Source organism: Mustela nivalis (genome assembly GCF_964662115.1).
Source record: "Mustela nivalis genome assembly, chromosome: 12".
NCBI classification, from domain to species: Eukaryota; Metazoa; Chordata; class Mammalia; order Carnivora; family Mustelidae; genus Mustela; species Mustela nivalis.
Window position 1 is genome coordinate 20,122,991 of NC_139031.1, and position 22,713 is coordinate 20,145,703.

Consider the following 22,713-nt stretch of genomic DNA (forward strand, 5'->3'; position numbering starts at 1 on the left):
GGCACCTCTGGTTTCTCGTTATGTGACATTTCTAGGGTTTTCTGCCCCGTTAGCTGCAGAAGGGACAGGCTGGTCTGATCGAGTTAGTCCATGGATGAATCTCTGGAAGGGAATAGTGGCTCGCTGTGGTGAAAACACGCGGACTTTGGGTCAGACATGCCCGCAAGTCTGTAGACAAAATAGCGAACTTCTAGAGCTTCAGTTTCTTCGTCCATAAAATAATGACAAAGCGACCTTGTAGTCAGCTCTGAAGATGAAGAACATAGGGAGTGAGCCCAACAGTGTGCTGGATGCCCGGACAGAGCTCAGCCAGTCCTGGCTGTGATGGTGAATAAAGCATGTGTGTGCATCGAGAATTTGGTGGGTCTCAGTCGGCTGAGCGGCAGGACTCGGCTAGTGTCTGTGGGTGGTGGCTGGTATGTCATAGCGACGGCTGAAGCTTTCGAGCCACAAGGTGGGGGGGGGAAGGAGGCTTGTGGGAAAGAAGCGGTAAGATGTGGGTATAGCGGTGACCTAGGCAAAGCTTCTAGAAGGAGGTGGGGGTTTGTTTATACAGGGATTTTAAGATGAAAGGGGTCACTGTGGGCCCACCTGGGTGGCTCAGTCGCTTGAGTGTCCAACTCTTGGTTTGGCTCAGATCATGATCTCGGGGTCGTGTCTTCGAGCCCCATGTTGGGCTCTGTGCTCAGTGGGGAACGTGCTCAGGATTCTCTTTCTCCCTCTTTCTGCCACTCCCGGCTGGTCACTCTCTCTCTCTCTCTCAAACAAATCTTTGAAAACAGAAGGGTCAGGTGGGGTGGTGAGACCATTTCAGGGGCTGGCTGGAGCTGAGTGAATTGCAGGGCGGAGGGGAGACTCAGGCTGGGGGTCACGATGCGGGCTGAGCCGTGGGAAGGCTTTGGAGGAGGAGCTGAGCTTTCAGAGCCCAGAGGGAAAGTTCCATGGGATGAAGCTGGGGCTGGTGGGTATTCCTAGCATCATGGGGCTTGGGCGTGGCTCTGAGGAAAGAGGGAGCAAGCCATGGGGGTTAGGAGCAGACTGGTCTCAGCTCATGGGAGAAGACGTGGGAAAAGATGAGGAGCAGAGCGTCGAAAAGCTCTCTGGTGGCAGCTCGGCCAGAGCTTCAGGGAATGGCCACCCCAGGAGGGGCAGAGGAGTGGGGCTTGGCCCTTGTTGGACGGGGTGTCCTCTGGTGGTCACCAGGGCACCACATCTGCCTTTTCCTGAGGCCTCCATACTTGAAGGGAGAGGAGGGGCTCCTGCCCGGTGGGGTTTGAGACCTCCGCCCTCCAGAAGCTGAGGAGGAAGCGGCCCCTACCGGGTTAGAATTCCTCTGAGCAGGGAAGACTGGAGGTTTAATCCTGTCTGTCCTCAGGTATCGTTTCTGCTGAGAAGGTTTCCTGTGTTTCTAGATGGAAGCGGATTGTGTTTGGGCATTTCTGCTGACATGAAGGGGGCCCCTCTAGGGCAGGGGCAGCCTCAGTCTCCACCTCCAGAGTCCCCTGCAGCAATGGGCACGGAGCAGTGGCTCGACATTTTATCTGCACCATTCACTTGACGTGTGGGGGTGGGGGCTGACCCTAGGCCCTGGTCTCAGGCTTTCGGGAAAGGGGAGCCCTAGACCAGTTTACAACCTGGACAGTGACGCTGGCTGGTGGGCTCCTTCTGCAGCAGCCAGAACCGGCAGGGACAACTGTTGAAGGTCGGGGCTTCCGGGCTTGGGATCCCAGACTGGACCAGTGGCTGTTGTGAGGACAGCTCAGCACTTAGCTCAAGGCCAAGCACTCCTCGGGAAGGTGGGAGGAACCCTCGGGGCAGCCCACCGCACTTCTGGGGAAGGGGGTCGGGATTTAGAAGGTTCTACTCTGGGACATACTCTCTCCTTCACATTATCCATGTGGAGGCCTCCCAGGAGCCTTCTGCAAGTTTGCTGAACGGAAGCTGCATATTGGAGGAGAATGGCCCTCTTCTGTCCATCCCCTGCCCATCAGCCCGAGCCCCAGCCCCGGCCCCGGCCTGCCTGGAGACTTCCTCACACCTAGAGGCCAGGGAGCTCTCTCCTCAGCTCTGGGCTCACTTCCGGTTTGCGCCTGAGGGTGTGATGAAGGGCAGGGAGCTCGTTTGGCAGCGTTTCCGGTCATGTTCCATTCCCAGGAACACGGGTGAGGTTGCTCAGGGTCCCTCCTTGTCATGGGCCCTGTCCACTTCGTGAGGGAGTTAGAAGGTCAAGGAGGTGGTGACTCGAGGTGGGCCACACATTCCTCACGACGGTAGGTATTCCCTTATGGGAAGCCTTCCAGAGGCATCTCCATGAAGGATACTGTGCCAGGAGCCTGTGAGTATTTGCAGTAGCCTTTGCCATGAGACCCCTTCGGGCAGCTGTTCAAAATGGAATTGGTTGGCCAAGGGTACTTACCACACTGCTTCTGAATAACCCAGAAAATCATAGAACGCAGAATTCTAGAGCTGGGAATTTTTTTTTTTTAAGATTTTATTTATTTATTTGACAGACAGAGATCATAAGTAGTCAGAGAGGCAGGCAGAGAGAGAGAAGGAGGAAGCAGGCTCCCTGCTGAGCAGAGAGCCCGATGTGGGGCTCGATCTCAGGACCCTGAGATCATGACCTGAGCCGAAAGCAGAGGCTTTAACCCACTGAGCCACCCAGGCGCCCCTAGAGCTGGGAATTTTGTGGAAATCTTCTATATGCACTCAGTTTGCAGATGAGGGAATGCAGACCAGGGAGTGGGGTCACCTGCCCAAGTCCTAGGGATTCCCGGTGATGGCGCCCCCAGAGCCATCTGGGTGCGCGGGTATGCCGCCATGGAAATGGACCGAGCCTTTCTCTGCTAATGCTCTCCTGGGCACTGGGGAAACCTATTAAAACCCTTTTAAAGAGGGTTTCATGATGGTGACAACACTGTACTGTGCCCAGACTCTCCCCGTACCACCATCTTCAGGGTAAGTTGAAGCTTGGAGCTACTTTATTCCTTGGAGTTAGGCTCTCCAAAGGCTGTCCCTACCATGTCCCAGTGCTGGCCCCCATGCTGGCTACGCTGTACCTGTCTGTCTCCCATTGTCTGTGAGCCCCATCAAATCCAGCCAGAATCTGGAACACGAGTGGACAGCAATGCTTGTTGGATGCCTGGTGCCTGGTTCGGCACTTCCCACGGGCCCCCAGCCCAAGCCCTCGTATTGGCTCAGGGCTATGATCCCACCCGTACCACTCCAGTGATCCCCAGTGCAGACCCCTCGCTTTGCTCGGCTTCCCGGCCACCCATCCTCCCTCTGTTCCCACCCCTTTCTCTGACAAACCACCACCACCCTCTCTTCCTTTATAGCCTTATCCCCCTCGGGTCAGCCACCTCGAACTTCCCTATGGCCAGGGCGCTGGGTGGCACCCCGTCCGCCAATTGTCATGGCCGGAAGGCTGTGTGCCTCAGCCCAGGGGGAAGAGAATTCTGAGGACCGGCTGACTGAGGCTAACCACGCAGCCCCAGGTTGGGATGCTGGGGTCCCTCCCAGGGTCAGGCCCCCGGAGACACATGGACTGACCAGGAGCCTACAACTGTCTCACCTCTACCTTTCAGCATAGAAGGGACAGTGGGGAAGATAGGCCTGGGGAGGAGGGCACTTTAGAGCCTCGCCCCGCCTCTTACCTGAAATTTACAGACTCTGTCTAAGGGGCCCCTTCGTCCCCATCCAGTCTGATTTCCATGCTAACTTGCTTTGGACATGCCCACTGGAGCCACAGTCTCCAACCTGGATAGCGCGAGGTTGTCTTGGGACAGCTCTTATCTCACAGTCACTCCAGAGAAGGGAAACTGAGGCACAGCACCAAGCACTCAAAGTAGGCGGCACAACTGGATTTTCTCCAAATTTTCACATGCCTCCCCCCTCCCTTGTTTCTGTCCACTGTCTGCCGCAAGGCCACCAGCTCCGAGAGGGCTTCTGGGCTGCCTCGTAAAACACACCCCACCCCACTGCCTTATTTTCCCCAAAGCACTCATTACCTTGTCCATATTCATTTCTTTCTTTGCCTCTTCCCTGGGTAGACAAATTCCATAACGGCAAGTTCCTCTGGCCAGTGTTGCTACAAATCCTGAAACAGGACCTGGGATGTAGTACTCAGTAACTGCTGAATGAATGAATGAATGAATGAGTGAGCGAGTGAGTCAGTGGCAGGGCTGGTTTAGAACCCAGAGTCTCGTCTGCCAGTTCTGTGCTGTCCACGTGCAAAGCTTTTCAAACCCAGTTCTTCCAGAAGAAGAGAGGCAGGTGGCCGGCGGGGCTAGCCCTGCGCCCAGGAGGAATGGATGCTGGGCATGAAGGGGAGCAGGATGCGGGGAGGCAGGAGCGCCGTGGGACATGCAGCAGCCTCATACCTGCTTCCGAGCTTCCCCCACCCAGAGGACCCTTCTGTTGAAGGTTAGGGCTTCTGGTGACTAGAACTTGATTTGGCTGCTCTTAGCCATTAAAACATAATGGATGGACCAAGACAGACAGACATTCTCTCTCACATGATGGATGTTCAGAGAGCAGGAACGGTGGGTCTGCCATCTTGAGCACGCTGCCTTGTGGTCCAAGATGTCTCCTGGGGCTTCAGGTACAGGAAAAAAGAACAAGATGGCTGTGGCTTCTCTTTTGAGGGTACCTGCCAGAAACCATGTGCCGCACTTCCAGTGATTTTGTTGAACAGAACTTGGTCCTGTGGCCACACCTAGCTGCAAGGGAAGCAGTGAAGCATACTTCCCTTGGGGAAGAGTCATTTTCACTTCAGGCACCCATATGGCTAACCCAAAAGTCAGTGGTTCAGTTATGGAGGAGTCACGGGGCTCTGGGTGGCTCAGTGGGTTGGGCATCCAACTCTTGGTTTTGGCTCAGTCATGATGTCTCAGGGTTGTGGGTTCTCTCAGGGTCGTGGGTTCCATGCTCAGCATGGAGTCTGCTTGTCCCTCTCCTGCACCCCTAATAAATAAATAAAGTCTTTAAAAAAATAAAGAAGTCACAAAGAATGGGTGTTGGAGTAGGTCACTGGTGAATACTGCCTTAGCCGGGTCCCTGCAAACCTTGGGTTTCTCTGCAGCCGCCTGCAGTCCTCATCTTGTCAATCACAAGTGTTTCTGCACGAGGGAAGCAGAGGCACTTGTCCTTCATGGCCTAAGGCTTTGCCCCCACTTTGGCTAAGCCAGTTGTAGCTTATCCCTTGTTTTTTGTGGCTTTCGGTGGGCTGGGTGGAGTTCCTTGTCACACACTAGGAAACCTGGCCACCTCCCACTCAGGTGTCTTCGCCTGGAGTTGCACCAGGGAGCCGGGCTGCCTGGGGACCTCCCATGAGCCGAGCCTCCCTGGGGTTGGCCCTAGGAGACCTGCTTCCCCTCACTGGCCTTAGAATGCAAAAGAAGTGTTTCTATACCCGGCGCCTTCCCTTCCCAGCTCAGCAGGGGCGAGTACAGTGCGGAGGTGGGTACCGTCTTCCTGGACACTCAGGAGAGCAGCAGCTGGAGGCCAGTGGCTTTCAGACCTGGTGGCGGGCCTCTATGGAGCTGCCTTGGCCACCGTGAGGCTGGGGTACACCAGGAGGGGAAAGCTAAGAGGAGGCCCATTTGGGGGGGACTCTGCATCCTCCACCTTTGGGCAGCTCTTTTATCAGTTCTTAGGGTAGATCTCCACAGAAGAATTCCTTTGAGAAAAATTTGGCGGTCGGTTGGCGTGAGGCCCCAGGCTTTGAAGTTAGAAGCCTGGATTTTAGTCTGAGCTCTGACGTTCGCCAGCCTGTGGTTTCGGGCGTGCTCCCTGGCCTCTGTTTCCCTTAGCTGTAAACTAGGCCTGACGCCTTCCTGCACAAGGGAGGGGTGAGGACAGTCGCTTCGGCGGTGTGCCTGACACTTAGTAGGCGCCGGTGCATTTTGGTTTTCCTTCTTTTATTGGCTTTGGCTCTCATCCCGGGGGAGGCTGATGAAAGGGACCCGGCCGGTGCCCCTTCCCCAGCTGGAGCACGTGCGGTGACCTCTCTGGGCCCAGCCTTTGCCCGTCTAGTCTCTGGCCCAGGGCCGGGTTCCTGAGGATGAGCATGTGTAGACCACACCTGCAGATGGGGGTGGGCTCCGCTAAGAAGGGGCTTCAGTCCATGGCCAGGGCGGCCCGCGTTCCTGGATCCCGCCTGGTGCTTCTCGCTCTGCTTCTTGGGTGCACTGACCTTCACTTGAGGATGCAAGTTAAGGCTTTCTTTAAGCCACCAAGACCCTGATTGTGCCAGCCTCTGAGGTTCGGCCCATTCCATGGTAAAATGGAGAGTCACGTCCTCTTGCTCTTTGCCTAGATCAGCATCCTCCGGCCTCGCCTGCTCCGCTGACCCCGTTCAGGCCACGGATCTGAGTATCACCCTCTGAATAGCTTCCTTCCTCTTCCATCACCCCTACCTGACTCCAGCGCCAAATTCCTGGTGGCACCATCTGGGTCGGGCAACAAAGCGTGATGGCGGTCATCACAGCTTCTCTACATGTTTCCTTCTTCGGGGAGGTTGCAATCCGGCAGCAGATACAAACCAGGGAACCAAGTTTCTCTTCCCAAAGATGACAAATGGGAGGAGGATAGGAACTACTCACAGAACTGCATTTGGCTTTCAGCACAATAATCCCCAGGGGGGCATTGCTCTGTGCCTCAGTTTACCCATATGGTAAACCAGGGTTCACACCCTGTTTTTTTTTGGTGTGGCTTTGTTTCTTTACCTTTTTATTGGGGGGGTCCTCCATGCTAGAGCTCAACCTGGGGCTTGAATTCATGTCCTTGAGGTCAAGACCTGAGCTGAGATCAAGAGTTGGATGCTTAATCGACGGAGCCACCCAGACACCCTTGTTTTTTACTTGGTTAAAAACTCGGTAACTCGGTAAAGTGAGCTGTGTCTCAGAGTACACCTAAAGAGAACACCAGTGGTTCTTAAGATAGTAACAGTCAGGCTCTCAGTAATTGTTTGATAAATGAATAGGAAGCTTTTCATGAATAAAAGAGAAACATGTTCCAAATAGTTTGGGAAAGGCTGCCTACTGTACCCCTTCTTGGAAAATCAGTGCCTATTATGATCTTAAATGCTCCCAGATCTCGAAGGCCCCTTACTGCTTCCGCTTAACTCAGCATTCCCCAGATGTACTTGAATCATGGAAACTTTACCTTTTCTCCTCCATTCTGCTGGGAAATGCCGATGTAAATAAAGGCGGAGGGACCCCTTGTCTTGTCTGCCAGGACAGAGAGGGACCCAGGGACGTGGGACTCTGCTAGAAGCCGCACACTCCTTCGTGAGGAGCTGGACAGGCACACGAGGTGCGGCGCGTTGCTGCGCACAATCTTCTTGGAATGGAAATGGAGTCTTACAGCGTCCTCCTTCCTGAAGGGATTTGCAGAAAACCACATGGAAGCTTGTGGCCAGAGTCAAAGCTGCTGGTAGCAGCGCCTGCGTAGGAACAGGTTCCATTCCAGGCCAGCAGCCCTGCGTGGCTACTTGGTACTGGTGCTGCTTCTCAGATAGAAGTCAAAGGCATTATTAAGAATATGGTGGGCGTGTGTGTTTTTGACATTGGCTCTCCTCTCAGGTGGGGGCATGCGTGGTTTGTGGTGGATTCTGGCTGCTCTTTTCCTGTGGTGTTTCTCTTTGCCCCTGCCGCTTCGGGTCCCTGTTCCTGACAGCATCGTGATTTCTGTTGTAAATTCCGTCTGAGGTTGTCATCCTGTCCCTGGGGGCTTGGAGAAGGGGCTTCCGGAGGATGTCCCGTCAGCCCGCACCCCCAGAGTGGCTCACCGGAGGCAGTGGTACTTGGGCTTTGTTCTTAGCCCTGGTTACTTGTAGATCTCATCAGGCTGTCGTTTTTCTGGGAGTCAGGGAGCCGAAGGGTGGAAAGAGGGGATGCATCTTGTCTGATGGAGACCCCAGCTTGCCTGTGCTATCCAAACTGCTGCGAGCACATAGGGCACCCTCACAGGGGGCGGGTCCGGGAGTGCGCCATCCCCTTGCTCATGCAGATGTGGCCCCACACCCCAGGCCTAGGGGGCGCTGCTGAGTAGCGTGTGGCTGGGTCTCCGCCTGCCCGAGCTCGCACTCAGCAGCCCTGTGCTGTCAGCCCGGTCCCCAGCACGCACTTTCTCCCCGCCAGGAAGGAGCGGTCCCCACCGCTCAGCGGCCATAGAGAGCCAAGGCTCTGGAGAGTGCCCGCTGTCTACAGCTGGCTCCCGGGGAGAGGCAGGGTGGGACCCTGTCCACGGGCTCTCATTCTCCCCTCAACATCCGGGGAGGTTGCATTGCACTTGGCTAGAAAAACACTTTGGCTTTCCTCCCAGGGCCTGGGGAGAATCTGGAAGTCTGGTCCTGACGGCACAGTCTCTGAACTCCGTGGGTGCCCTGGGGCAGTCACGTCAGCACACCAGCTACGGTGGCCCCTGGGGCCTCCTGTGAATGAAGCTGTGGCCTACGTAGGTGCATATAGGTGCTTATGCGTGTGTCTGTGTGTGGGATGACGGGGGGGTGGGGCAGAGAGCAGGTACCCAGGAGGGTCCTGTGTTGGGGGCTGAATAAGGAGAAGGCGAAATAAGAAAATGGGTTTGGAAGAGGAAGGGGCTCCATCCGCCCGGGGCCAGGAATCCTCCCAGTGGGCCTCCCGTTTCCTCATCTGTGGATGAGGGCCTGGCCCAGGAGATTTTGAGGACCCTCCTGTTTAGTATTTCAGGTGATCTGAAAGACCTGACTTGCCTGATGATTTTGGTCCCAGAACTGGGAACATGATGGCCCTGGGTGCACGTGTGTGGATGTATCTAGGAGGGCCTGGGGGAAGGGGATTGGAGGGAGGGGTGCCTCGACTGGGCACCAGGTGCTCTCGGGGTCCTGCTGGCCTAGGCCCTCCTCCCTCTTCATCTCAGTATGGCTCAGCTGCCTCCAACCCTCTCCAGGGACAGAAGGGGAAGCAGGGGCTGGAACCAGGAGCATATATGTACCCCACAGGATAGAGAGCCTGCTTTAGGAGCTGGACCGCAACGTTCTAGAACCAAAGGAAGGTGGGACCCAGTGCCCAGAACTCTTGACCATCTACCTGTCTCTCCTTCGTTGGGGCGGGATGAAGTGATGTCTCTGGTCCCTTTAGTTCTGCTGTCATGAGCGAGGGGTATGCAGGGCAGTGAGGTCCGTGGGGCTTCGAGAGCGGGGGACATGCTCTGCCATTGGGTCGTGCAGAGCTGTGGACGCAGCCACACGTTGGCCCTCAGTGCTCACTGCTTCTCTGGCCGCTGCGTTCCCAGCTGCTTCCTCAGCTGAGGGGTGGACATCAGCTCCTCTTCCGGCAGCGTCTTCAGCGTGAGATCCTCACTGGAAAAGCAAAGACCAGGCTGTCAGGGAAGATGAAAAAGGCGACAGTCTCTAGAGCCAGCGTCTCTGAAGTCCTGTGGCCTTGGGTTAGGCCACAAGCCAGAGGACTGTACCCACTTTCCAGATGGGACCTCCGAGGTGGGAGGGTGATGGTAAATTACCCAGTCTTGAGGTAAATCTGGGAGTCTCGAGGTTCCAATTAGCCTCTTCTGGGTTTTTTTGTTTGTTTTTTGGGTTATTTTTACTTTTTTGAGAGCAAGTAAGTGCGTGGGTGGGGGGAAGGAAGAAAGAGGGATAGAGAATCTTTTTTTTTTTTTTTTAAGATTTTATTTATTTATTTGACAGACAGAGATCACAAGTAGGCAGAGAGGCAGGCAGAGAGAGGGGGAAGGGGAAGCAGACTCCCCGCGGGGCAGAGAGCCCGATGCGGGCCTCGATCCCAGGACCCAGGGACCATGACCGGGGTGGAAGGCTGAGGTTCAACCCACTGAGCCACCCAGGCGCCCAGGCACCGAGAATCTTAAGCAGGCTCCACACCCAGCGCAGAGCCCAAAGTGGGGCTTGATCTCCCAACCCTGAGCCGAAATCAAGAGTTGAATGCTTCACTGATTGAGGCACCCAGGCGCCCCAGCCCCTTCCCTTTTAGGTCTAGCTTAGTGCTCTGGGCCCAGGAGTGGCCACATAAACTTGACCTAGCCCTTCCTTCTGTACCCACCTCACGTAGTAGCAGGACGGGTAACACAATAGAGTGGACAAGGCAAGGGGGGATGGGAACACGTGAGGTCACTGGACGGGAGATGGTGCCTCCCCGGCCTCCACCCCTTCCAGAGCCCCAGGTCTGACCTTGGTTTCAATCTTGTGTGACCTAAACAAACCTGACCCCCTTTCCTGACCTGAGAAAGCTTCAGAGGGAAACATTCCATGTTGCTTAAAGTTTCTTCTGAACAGAAGAGCTCTGAAATGTGTGTGTGTGTGTGTGTGTGTGTGTGTGTGTGTGTGTGTGTCTTGGTGCACCCCCACCTTCTGTGCCCCCTCTGATGTCATCCAAGCCTCCTCGACTACTTTTCGAGGATGAATTTTCAGCTGTTTGGACACCTGGCTCCAACCACGCCGGCTCTGGGATTCGTGGTTCACTCACTTCCCTAGGCGGAGCCCATAGGAAGCGGCGCTTCCTTGAGGAGCTCGAACATCTCAGACACGGGGACAACTTGGCTTTGCTTGAAAGGAACGCGGCTTTTAACTTTCCCCGCACTGCAGGCCTCGGTGGTGGGGGGACCGAGAGAGCTAGCTCTCAATTGTTTAACTCTGTTTGTTCATGAGGTTCGTTTGTTTCTTTTGCAGCAACACCCCCCGCCAGACCCCCTGGTCCCCACAGGCAAGCGGCCCGCCTTGGTCCTTAAACACCAAAGAGGTGTAGATTTTGAGCTTGACCGCGGAGTCGTCATGCTTCTTTGCCTACTTCTTAGGGCCAAGCAGGGGGTCTTGGGTGATGGAGTTTGGGCTTTATTTTTAACTTGCTTTGCGGAGTAAGTGGGGTTTCCCGTGAGACGGAGGGGGCATGTCCTGACACGGATCATTCTGCAGCGAGAAGGACGCAGGTGTTATTCCTGGAAGGGGAGAGTTCTCTCCAGGGCAGGGGAAAAAAGTAGTTTGGAAATTTGGAAGGCTCTGTTTCAGCTTCCAGCAGGCGGAAACCGGTCATTCCCGGGGAAATTCACAGGCCCTGTCGCCCAGAACTTTCTCATTCCGCTCCCAGAGGCAGCTGTCCCACCTTCTATGTGGGACTTCCCTCTGGCTTCTGGCTCTTGTTTGTTTCCCGTCCGGAGCGGAGAGACCAGGCCCTGGTGGAGGTTTCCAAGGGCCGTGGAGACTGTACACATCTGGTTATTTTCATGGTTTCGGGATGGGGAAGGTGGCGTGGGAATGACAACGCGCTCCCTCGGAAAAATATTTACAAGGTTGTTTTTAACTGACCACGAAGGGAAGAGTCGGGTGCCAAGTGTGCGCATGCTTTGGTGGGAAGTCTGTGTGTGCCCGGGCGCTTAGAGAACAGTAGGTGTCCCGGGGGAAGCGGTGGGGTCAGTTGCAAAGTTGTGCGGGCATGTGGGAGCCCTAGACAGTGTTTTGTTGTCGTCATTGGGCCCTTGCCTCCATGGACAGCCCCAACCGATTCTGTTCCTACCCCCGCATCCCCGCCCTTCCCGCCTGCTCTGCAAGGAGCCCAGTGATGGGACTGTCACAGAGGGTGTGGGAGACACCAGTGGGCTCACCCAACAGAGAGCTCTCAGTGCAGTGTCTGGCCCATATGATAAGGCTTCCGTTAAGTGCTAGATAAAAGCTCGAGGGATGTGATAAGCTGGTTTTGATGGGTGGGTTTGCAGAACACGCCACCGTGTTCGGAGAGAGGAAGCACGTACTCGTGGCCCATGGTCTCAGGCTGGCCGTGAGCCCGGTGGGACCCACAGCGCTCTGCCCTGCTTTCCCGTGTGGCCCTGGCGCTGACTTTGGCCTCTCCGGCATACGGGAGGGGTCAGCAAGGTTGTCAGTCTGGCTTCTCCTCCGACCAGACCCGGTCCTCTGCAGACTTGGAATATTTTGACATTTCCCCCCAAAGCATATACATTTTTTGGGTGTTCCTTTTGTCCCCAGGTAACTCCTCTCTCCCTGCAGTGACAAGGAGCCCGAGGCCCCAGAGCTCAGTCTTCCTGTTGTGGGGGCTTCTTGGGCCTCACACAGAGGGTCCCTGAAGCCAGTACTAAAGACAGGCCAAAGGGCACTCTGTGTCCTCCCCAGGATGCTGTCCTGTTGTCCTGACCTTTGCACGGGAGCCCTTCCTGGCTCTGGCAGGCGAGGTGAACTCGGCTGGCTGGGGATCACCCCTGCCTGCTCGCTGGCCTGTTGGTTGGTAGCTCCTGGGCACGCTGCCGGCTCACACAGACCAGGATTCACATGGTCTGCAGCGGCCGGAGGGATTAGGAGGCCCTGGGAAAGGTATTGTTTTAAGGAGGCTGGACTGTCTTTCCAGCTCAGGAAGAGCCCCGGCCCCTTTCCTGGCCTGGCTGGCTGCCCTCACTGCCCTCACATGAAGCCTGAAGCCCCTGCCCCAAACCTCCAGGGGTCAGCATGTGTGTGCTTGTCTCTTCAGGAACAGCCATGACAGGTGGCTCAGAGGCTCGTAGCAGGCCCAGGACAGGGACCTCTGCATGGGTAGGGAGAGGAACCAGGGTGGGGGTGGGGGGGCCCTGGGGGCTTGGGCAGAGGTGGGGCTGCCGTCTTGGTAGCGCAGTTGACTGAATTCCAGGCTCTCCTCTTACCTCTCTGCCTTCAGCCACAGAATGAGAATAATGAGTAATCCAAAGAATGTTTTTAGAAGCTTCCTGCTGAGGAGCTCAGTTCTGTACAGGGTCGGGAAGGGGGGGTTCCACCTTCTGACCCCCACCTGGAGAGCTTCTGATGAGGGTGGGGTGTGGATGTGCCATCATTAGAGCCACCCTTCTGTGAATGGTGTGCAAACTAAGGCCTCCCGTGGCTGGTTCCCTAGGGAAGGAGAGAGTAGCATTGTTCTAGATGGGAGTGACAGCTCGCCAGCCCAGGTGTGGGTCTGGGGTGCCCAAGCAGAGGGGAGATTCCCTCTGGGTGCAGCATCTGAACAGGAGATGGGGAAGCTCAGGCCCCGGGGCCTAGGGCTAGCCCTGCTGGCTCCTCTCTCTCCCCACACTCTGCAGGAGTTGTGACAATGGCCCTGCCCATAGGGCCCTGCCCCTGCACACCGCTCTGTGCAAAGGCATGGACTGCACTGAGCTCGTGCGGATTGGCCCTGTGCCGTGAGTCACCCACGTGCCCACCAGCAGTAGAGGAGGGTAAGCCCATTATGGGATGTCCACGTGCCAGAACAGTCAGAACACGAGAAGGATGAATCGTGCAAATAGAACGTCCAGGGATAGAAGCCAGGCGCAAACATTGGTCAGTGGTGTGCGATGCTATTGATAGACACACCACTAGCCCGGGATATTTAAGTCAGAGGAGAACTTACCCTTGGGGATGGAGAGTGGCTGGAAGGGAACAGCGGGCTTCCAGGATCAGACATCCTGTTCGGTGGGTGATCTGGGGCCGGGGTTGTGATCTGTTGACGCCTGTGACGTGTGCAGTTCTCTGAACGTGTGTAATTCCTCAATGAAATACTGTGAAGATAAAGGAGGAGCTGTTCTCTGAGGGTCTCCTGACTCACCTCTGCAGCCCAAACCCCAGACAGTTCAGGGGGTGGCCCAGGGAGAGAGGCTCTGTGGACCAGGAGCAACCAGCCCAGAGGAGAAGCGGAAGAGAAGGGAGGGAGGTGCCCTGATCCGCGTGTCTGTAGGCGGTCTTCTGCCCTGGCCACTCCTGCGGGGATCAGAGGGGGCCCGGGGCTGGGTGGCCCCAGGCTCGGGAACATGGCCAGCACCTGCTGGGGATGGGTGCTGTGTGGGCTCCAGATGCAAGGGGACCCTGCCAGGACAGGGCTGTCTCCGATTTTTTCTGTTTTGTTCTTTGAGTAGGCAGCAATTCAGGTGTTACTTTTGGTGGCACGCGCTGCAAATTCTTTTTGCCAGTTTGCCATCACAGGTTTGGTTTCTGCTAGTCTGCTAAGTGCAGGCGGCTCTCATCAGATCCTTCGGGGAGATCACAGCCTCCTGTCCACAGTGGGCTGCAGACCTGGGCACCTCGCCCCAGACCCAGGAGGCTCATGGACACCAGGGGTCCACAGACCGCAGCTCCACCGCCGGCTTGTGTAAATACAGTTGTGCTGGGGCCCGGCCACACCCAGGCACTCACGGACTGACCGCTGTGCGTGCTTTTCTGGCTATAGTGAAGCGTAGTGGCCGTTGAGGGAAAACCTGCTAATGACCTATTAGACATTACTGTGGCAAGATGACACTGTTCTTTTTTTTTTTTTTTTTAAGTATTATCTTTTTAAAGATTTTATTTATTTGACAGAGAAAGATGGGGAGAGAGGGAACACGAGCAGGGGGAGGGGGAGAGGGAGAAGGAGAAGCAGACTCCCATAGAGCGTGGAGCCTGATGCAGGGCTCGATCACAGGACCCCAGGGTCATGACCTGAGACGGAGGCAGACGCCCAAGGACTGAGCCACCCAGGCCGGCACCCACAGTGTCGTTATTCTGCAAATGGAGAGCAAGGCCCAAGAAATTCAAGCGGCTTGGCCTAGTCCTCAGCTAAGGCTCGGAAGACCCTGCTGGTCTTCCTCGACACCACAGCAGGCCCTGGGAAGAATGCCCGTCCTCGGTCTGACTGCGCCAAGCCCCCGACCCCTCGCACTCTGTGGTGTTGAACAGGTTACCTCTTCTGACCTCGGTTGATCCGCAGAAACTGCTAGAGTTTTCCAGCATTAGGTGTCGATACCACGTGAAAGGCCCTGGGGCCTCAGCAGGTGGTCAGTACATTTCAGTGTGTGAGTCCCCAACCGTCTTCCAGGGGCAGACCCCCAACCAGACTCTTATCATCTTTGCCCACACCCCTCAAGGGGGCGTGGATGGGGAGGGAGGCAGAAGGGATGTAGTTTGGGTTCACTGAGGAGGAAACGCAGGCCTGGGAGAGATGGGCACACCCGGCATCTCCCTGCTGGTTCCCTGCCCGCCGGCGCCAGAGCCCAGCTGGCCTGAAGGGAAGAGGCTTGGGCTGCCCGGCCTTACCCGGTGAGAGAGACTACAGCCTGCGTGTGCTGTCAGGGCAGACCTGGAGGCTGCCAGCCGGAATGGCCCTTCCTCCCTCCCTCGGCTCTGCTCCCACTCTCCCCCCAAGGCTTGTCTGAGGAGGGGGGACGCCTCCCAAAGCTGGGCCCCTCCTGGGCCCCAGGCTCTTCTTCCTTCCACAGGAAGATTCCAGTTACCTTTCCCCTTGACTGCAGCCACCAGGATAGTGTCCCCTGCGGGCTCACGCTGCTCTGGGAAGCCTAGGAAGAGACCCAGTGGGTCTGAGGATGCCTTGTGTCTTCCTCCCCTGTGTCAAAGCCTTAGAGGGGCGAGTATCCCCAGAGGCTAATGGCGTGGCTCTGTCACAGGGAGTCAGGGTGTGGGCATGACCCCAGGGTCCCTTAGAATATAATCTTTGCTAATGTTAATCGAGCACTTTCTATGTGCACTCGCTGCTCTGAATACTTGCAGAGATTTAGTTACTATGATTACGCTCCTCTTCACTTGGGACAGATGGGGAACAGAGTGAGACACTTGCCTGGTGCACAACCAGCGTGCGGGCGAGTGGGGACCGGGATCCAGATGTCCGGCCCCTGAGTGCGTGCCCTCAGGCACCAGCCTGTACTGCTGGCCTGGCGGGGAGGGGACAGGGGTCACAGTGGGACTGGGCCGGGCTGGGTGTAGGCAGGAGCTGGCTACCCTCTGGCTCTGGGTTGCACTCCTGGTGTAGGGGAGGGGAAAGAAGAGAGATCTGCTGGCTTGGGGCAGAAGAGGTGGCATGGGGTCCTCTGGCCGTGGTGCCTCCCCCTGCGGGGAGGAGTATAACCACGTGAAGTCCGCCTTTCTCCTTCGCGGCGAGACCTCCAGGCTGGACAGTGGCAGCCTCCTGCCCAGGGAAACAGCCAGACAGGGCCCCACCCTGAGCGCGAGTGTCGGGGCAGGCCAGCTGAAACAAGCTGATAAGGGCAGAACAATTCTAGATTTGAAGAATGCCCGGAATTATCTCCCCTGAGGGGGCAGCCCTGGGCCCCTCTGGGGGAGCCGGTGCTGAGGAGCCAGGCCTGATAACCCCTTGGGGTACCGTCCTGCCGTCAAGAGGCACCAAGAAGACAGGCTCCTAGCGGGGCCCACAGAACCGTGGGGACCCGGAGGAGGGGCAGGGAGGGTGGACCAGGACCCGTGGCCGCACGTCTGCCTCACCACCCTGCCCCAGTGGGCTGGGGAGGGCACGCGGACCCTGCCCTTCCCCAGACAGCAGGAGCAGCCCTTCCTGCCATTTCTGTTCTCTGTTCTTCTTAACTTCACCCCCAGCCCCTCGTCCTAGTGTGAGCCGCCACAACAAAGTACCACAGCCCGGGGGGCTTCGGCAACAGACATTTCTTTCTCACAGTCCTGGAGGCCGGGAAGTCCGCGATCTGCAGGGTCCTGGCTTCTAGATGGCCATGTTCTGTGTCCTCACATGACAAAGAGAGGCGAAGCACTGGTCTCTTCCTCATGACCTCATCTAATCCTGATTGTCTCCCAAAGCCCTCCCCACCCCCACCCAGTACCATCCCATGGGGGTGGGTAGGGCTTCAACCAATGACTTTGGGGTGGGGGACACAGCTAGTCAGTCCGGAGCACCCCTCCGTTGACCAGATGCATTTTGGGCCCAAGGAGCGGGCGGTTTGGAGGGGTATAGAGAACAGCCCCAGAGAGCACTCCCCCCACCCCGCTCCCTCTCCCCACCAAAAAAAAAAAAAAAAAAAAAAGGCACTTGGAATTCTCAAACCTGTGCTTATCGCCTTATTTGGATAAAGGGTCTCTGCCATAATTAAGTTTGGGATCTTAAGGTGAGAATACCTCGGTGGACCCTAAGTCCAACAGCAGATTTCCTTACAGGAGACCCAGAGAAGAGGCGGTAGCAGCAGGACCAGGAGGCAGGGATTGGCCCAGGAATGCCCTTAGCCCCTAGTGGCTTCAAGGGGCGCGGGGAGGGGGTGGTCCTGGGGGTTGGGGAGAGGGGTCCCTCTTGGAGCCTGCAGAGGGAGTGAAGGCCTGCGGTACCTTAAATTACCCAGTTTGCGGGGATTTGCTACAGCAGCCAGAGGAAACTAATCCAGGACCCGAGGCACAGAGAGGGTCAGGCTTCCCCGGTGCCCACTGCACGCCTGGGGAGAGGGATGAAGCTGGTTGGTCGGGGTGAGAGGAGTCAGCTTTGCTCTGACCTTTCGCAGCCGCCGTCCTCTTGCCCATAAGCCCCTCGCTGGTGCTCTTCACCCACATCAGGCTTCCCCGCCCTCCCCATCCCCACCAACACCTGTTTAGGACCTTGCGGGGGATGGGGAGTGGAGACGGGCATTCGGAAAGCCACAGCATTTAGAAGGGATGGACACAGGACAGGTGAGCAGACCATCAGAGCAAACAGCCTCCAAGGATAGCAGCCACGTGGGGGCAGAGGGCAGCATCCAGAAGGACCTCTTGGCGGAAGGCAGTGCGCGCCCAGCTAAGTGGGAGACAGGGAGGAGGCAGGGACAGGGACGGATGACGGGATGGAGTGAGGAAGGGGCCTTGTGAAGGCCCACATGGAATGACAGGTGCCCGGAAGCACAGAGGTGGGGACATCATGGGGGCACAGCAAGGAGAGCAAGGAGTGAATGTGGTGTAGAGAGAGGGTGTCGGAGTCTGGGTCTGCATGCCCCTAAAGCTCCCCATTCGCCCCACATCGCCCTACGTCCCAGCGACTCCCCCGGCGCCTGGCGGTAAGCGGGCCCATGCAGCCTGGGCAGCGGGATCGGGGGTCCGAGAGAGGTGGGCTCTAGCGCGCTGGCAGGGGCTCAGACTTCAGCCAGGCTGCACCCAGCATCGGGCTCCTGGGAGGGGAGAGGCTCAGGACAGGTGGCACAGATGGCAACGGGAGTTTCGAGGTCTGTCTGTTCTTGGAAAAGGACGCCCGGAGCAAGGCCTCTGAAGGGGCCGGTTAGGGTGGCTCTGTCGCCCCAGCAAAGGCGGACTTAACCTAGGTCATGCTTAGGAGAGTGCCTCCACCTGAGAAATCCTGTCCTTTTTACAGACGTGCTCCGTGGGGGGCCAAGGCCATGGGGGATCCCAGGCAGAGCCGGGACCAGAGAGCTCAGATCTCTGGATTCCCGGTCCTCCTGCTTTCCTTGATCCCACCCATCCGGGAAGACGCCAGCTCATCTCACCTGGTTTCTGCCATCTTACTCCCTGTCCCCCACCCCCCCTAGCTCTTTGGTGTTATTTCCCCGGAGATAGGTATAGTTGGGGGTGATGAGCTGGGGGTAACAAAGGAAGGAGGGGTGGACCCTGGTGTCCAGGCGGGCCTCGCTCCCAGCCCCTGCCTTCCTGCTCTCCCTCCTCACGCCCTCTTCCTGGGGCATTCTTTCCAGTTTCCTCTCCAGCTATTAATAGCCTCGAGTCATCCCAGGTCTGTCAGTAGCCAGGAATGGGAGGAAGCAGGCCCTCACCAAAGGCTGGGAGCAGTGTTCTCCTCTCGCCAGGGGAGGAGACAGGCCTGGCTTCTCCCCGCGACCCCACAGCGCACGGAGCCGTGCGGGCGGTTGGAGGGAGGAATAGCGTCTCGCTGGCGCAGCATCCAGCGCCTGCTCGTTTTCTTTCCAGACCCGATCCAGGGTCTCTCCGGGTTGCGGTTACCTCTGCCCTCTTCGGCAGCGCCCCCTCTCCCACTCTCCCCGATTCTGGGTGACCTCTGTACCCACTTGTATGAACAGTGAGATACCCTGGCCTCCCATTTTCGAGACTTTTTCCCATCTCCCCTTCGCTGGGTCATTCCTGTTCCACACCCTGGCCGTGACCACCGCCCCCCCCCCCAAAGCTGCACCACCTCTGAAATCTTGAAGCATTGCATTCTTGGATCACAGTTTCTCTACCTTCCAGATCATTTGTGCAGGTGCTGGGACCTAATGCTTGAACCGAAGACAGCATCCCTCCCTCCGTGTGGCCTGTCGGCCCCCGTCTGACCTTGCCCTCCTGGCCTTCCCTCCCCACCACAGTAACTCTGACCTCCCAGATATCCGGTTCCTTGCACCCTGTCCCGCCGGTGTACTCACCTACAAACCCCGCTCCCAGATGGACTCTGCCTCCACTGTCTCCTTTCCGTGCGCGAGCAGGAAACTGCCGGGGCGAAACCACACGCTGGCTGATGGGATGAATTTTCACATCGTGTTTCCAAGCCCCTGTTTGGCACCAAAACTACTTGGCATTCATCCTTTCGTTCTTTAGTACGGTTGGTTCCACAGTGCAGTCCTCTGACCTGCAGCAGCAGAACCATCCGGGAACTTGTGAGACGTGTAAATTCTTTTTTTTTTTTTTTTTTTTTTAAGATTTTATTCATTTATTTGAGAGAGTGACCGGGAGAGAGACAGAGAGAAAGAGCACGAGCCGACTGGCAGGCAAGGAGCAGAGGCAGGGAGAGAAGCAGACTTGCCGCTGAGCAGGGCACCCGGCCAGGGGTCATCCCAGGACCCTGGGGTCATGACCTGAGCCGGAGGAAGAAGCTTAACCCACTGAGCACCCTAAATTTAGGCACCCCTAAATTCTCATGCTGTGTCCCAGATCTGCTGAATCAGAAACTCTGGGGCTGGGATTGGCTCTCGGGGTTTTAACAAGCCCTCTAGGTGATTCTGATGGTCACTAAAGTTCGAGAACCATTTTCCGGTAGGTTCACTATTCCCCTTTCCAAAATGAGAATTTGGTACTTTTCCCTTGCACATGACTTCATCTGTAATCTTCCTGCTACCAGAATGACAAATGTATTTACCCATCTTCTTCCCATTTCAAAGAGAGACCCGGAGCCCTGCTGTACCTCCCTCTTGCCCTCTAGCAGTAGCTGTTGTCCTACAGGAGTATTAAATTGTCTGTGGAGTATTAATATATTCTCTGTTTCCAACTCTAAAAGTATATGGTTTCACTTTGCCCATTTTTGAGCTCTATTAAAATAGCATATAGGGATGCCTGGGTGGCGCAATCAGTTAAGTGTCTGCCTTCGGCTCAGGTCGTGATCCCAGGGTTCTGGGATCAAGCCTGGAGTTGGGCTCCCTGCTCCGCGGGGAGCCTGATTCTCTCTCTTTCCCTCTGCCTGCTGCTCCCCCTGTTTGTACTCTCTCTCTGTCAAATAAATAAGTAAATAAAATGTTTCAAAACTATTATATAAATCATATTAAGTATTCCTGTTCTTTTAGTTAGTGTGTATAATAATTTTTTTTTAAAGGTTTTATTTAGTTGACAGAGAGACACACAGCGAGAGAGGGAACACAAGCAGGGGGAGTGGAAGAGGGAGAAGCAGGTTTCCCGCCGATCAGGGAACCCAACGCAGACAGACTCTTAACTGACTGAGCCACCCAGGTGCCCCAAGAAATATACTTTAGATACAAATCTTTTATGCTTATATATGTTGTAATTATCTTTTGATTCTTTTTCATTTTCCTTTTGGTTTCTTTTTTAAAATCTTTGCTTTTTAAGTAATTTTATTTTTTTTTAAGATTTTATTTATTTATTTGACAGAGATCACAAGTAGACAGAGAGAGAGAGAGAGAGAAAGAGAGAGAGGAGGAAGCAGGTTCTCTGCTAAGCAGAGAGCCCGACGCGGGACTCGATCCCAGGACCCTGAGATCATGACCCGAGCTGAAGGCAGAGGCTTAACCACGGAGCCACCCAGGCGCCCCCCTTTTTAAGTAATTTTAGATTTGCCAAAAAGTGGCAAAGATGATGTAGAGTTTGATGTACCTTTCCCTCAACTTCACCTGATACTACCATCCTACACAGCCACCGTACATGTATCGCAACGGACCGACACTGTACAATACTGTTAACTACACTACAGACTTGATTCCTGTTTTACCATTATTTCCCCTTGATGGTCTTTTTTGCTCCAGAATCCATCGCCTTCCATCAGCCTGTCTCACTAGTCTCTTCCAGCCAGTGGCAGTGACTGTCTTTCCCTCTTGTCTGTCATCTTGCTGGTCTGAAGAGTACTAGCTGGATATTTTGTAGAATGGCCCTTCAGTTTAGGTGTGTCTGCTGGTGTTTTGTTTTGTTTTCCATGATTAGACTGGGGTTTTGTGTTATTTATTTTTCATGGAAGTAGAGTTGTCGTACAACTCTGTATTGGTTTTAGGTGAACAGCACAGTGATTCAACAAAGATAGGCATTAGGAAATGTATATTAGTTTGCTCCCTAGGTTTTTTGGATTTGGCCCACTTCTTTTTTTAAGCACTTCTTTACTTTCTGGCATTACAAGATGTTTCAGGCTTATCTTGTGCTTTCCCTTCCTCAGTGCTAGAATCTAGCTATTTTTTCCAAGGAGAATGGTTTTTGGAGAATGGTTGGGGATCCTTGATACCACTGGTGTGTCAGTGCTTCTAGACCCTCTCAGTGGAGAGCCTAAGAAATAAATGTTTGTATTTACTCTGTGTGTTTCTTTATATGTCTGTATGCATGTGTTAACATATGCGTTCATCCTGACATCTGTCACTAATCCGACATCACTGAGCTCACATAGCTTTCTCCCCACCTGCTCTTGCTTATATGCAACTTCTTTCTGTGACAGTGAGAAATCTGGCTTACGTTATTCACCATTTATTTTCTTATTTACCAACCTTGGCATACCCATAAAGTAGATTTATTTTATTTTCATTTTATTTGTCAGAGAGAGAAAGAGAGTACGCACAACCAGGCAGAGAGGTAGGCAGAAGGAGAAGCAGGCTCCCTGCTGAGCAAGGAGCCTGAAGCTAGACTCGATCCCAGGACCCTGGGACCATGACCTGAGCTGAAGGCAGATGCTCAATCAACTGAGCCACCCAGGCTTCCCTCTAAAGTAAACGTTTAACTAACAACCCATAATCTTCTGGGTAAGAGATTTACCCTGTTGAGAGCACTGTTTATTCTTTTTGTTTTTAGCTTTACAATACCCAGTCAATAAAGTATTTTTCAGTTACTTTGGTCAACTGTGTTTCCCCATCCCGAGGCTATGTTATACATTTGCAACAGAGTTAAATTTATTTTCATAGTCTTCGCTACATCCTAGGATTTCCCTAATATCTCTGTTTTTTGTTTTTCTTCTGAACTTGTGCTAAGTAAAGTTATTTCCTTGGGGTATTTAGTTCTGTGCGTTTCAGCAAATACAGTCTTGTGTCCGTCACTTCAGTACTATATAGAATAGTTCTGGGGTTGCCCGGCTGGCTCAGTGGGTGAAACATGCGACTTTTGATCTCAAGGATATAAGTTCAAGCCTCACATTGGGTATAGAGATACTTAAAAAACAAAACAAAACAAAACAAAAAACCCAGTTCTATTGTCCTAAGTCACTTCTTCTTTCCCTCCAACTAGTGACCTCTTTTCTATTCCTACAGTTTTGCCTTTTCCATAATGACCTATAAATGACCTCAAACACTTGTAGTCTTGTGTCTTCTTTCACTTAACATTTTATCTTTTGGATTCCTCCCTGCAATGTGAGTCAGTCCATTCCTTTTTATTGCGAAGTAGTCTTTGTATGGATGTATGACAGTTTGTTTTATCCATTCCTTTGCTGAAGGATATCTTGGTTGTTTCCAGCCAATGATGGATAAAGCTGTGATGAACATTTGCAGCTAGGTTTTTGAGTGACCACAAGTTTCCAGTTGTTTGGGGGGTAATTATGGAGAATACACTTGCTGAGTTCT

The 22,713-nt window shown here is 54.8% G+C and overlaps 1 protein-coding gene and 1 long non-coding RNA gene across 2 annotated transcripts in view; one reads left to right on the forward strand and one right to left on the reverse strand.

Annotated features, from left to right (window-relative positions):
• Window positions 1–22,713, forward strand: part of PODXL (podocalyxin like) — a 50,859-nt gene that overhangs the window by 2,790 nt on the left and 25,356 nt on the right. The window lies entirely within an intron of this gene.
• LOC309845713 lies at window positions 1,440–19,736 on the reverse strand. Its single transcript, XR_014301466.1, has 3 exons — window positions 19,105–19,736; window positions 13,380–13,527; window positions 1,440–9,346 (listed from the first exon to the last, which is right to left on the reverse strand). It is a non-coding gene; the product is annotated as an uncharacterized lncRNA (long non-coding RNA).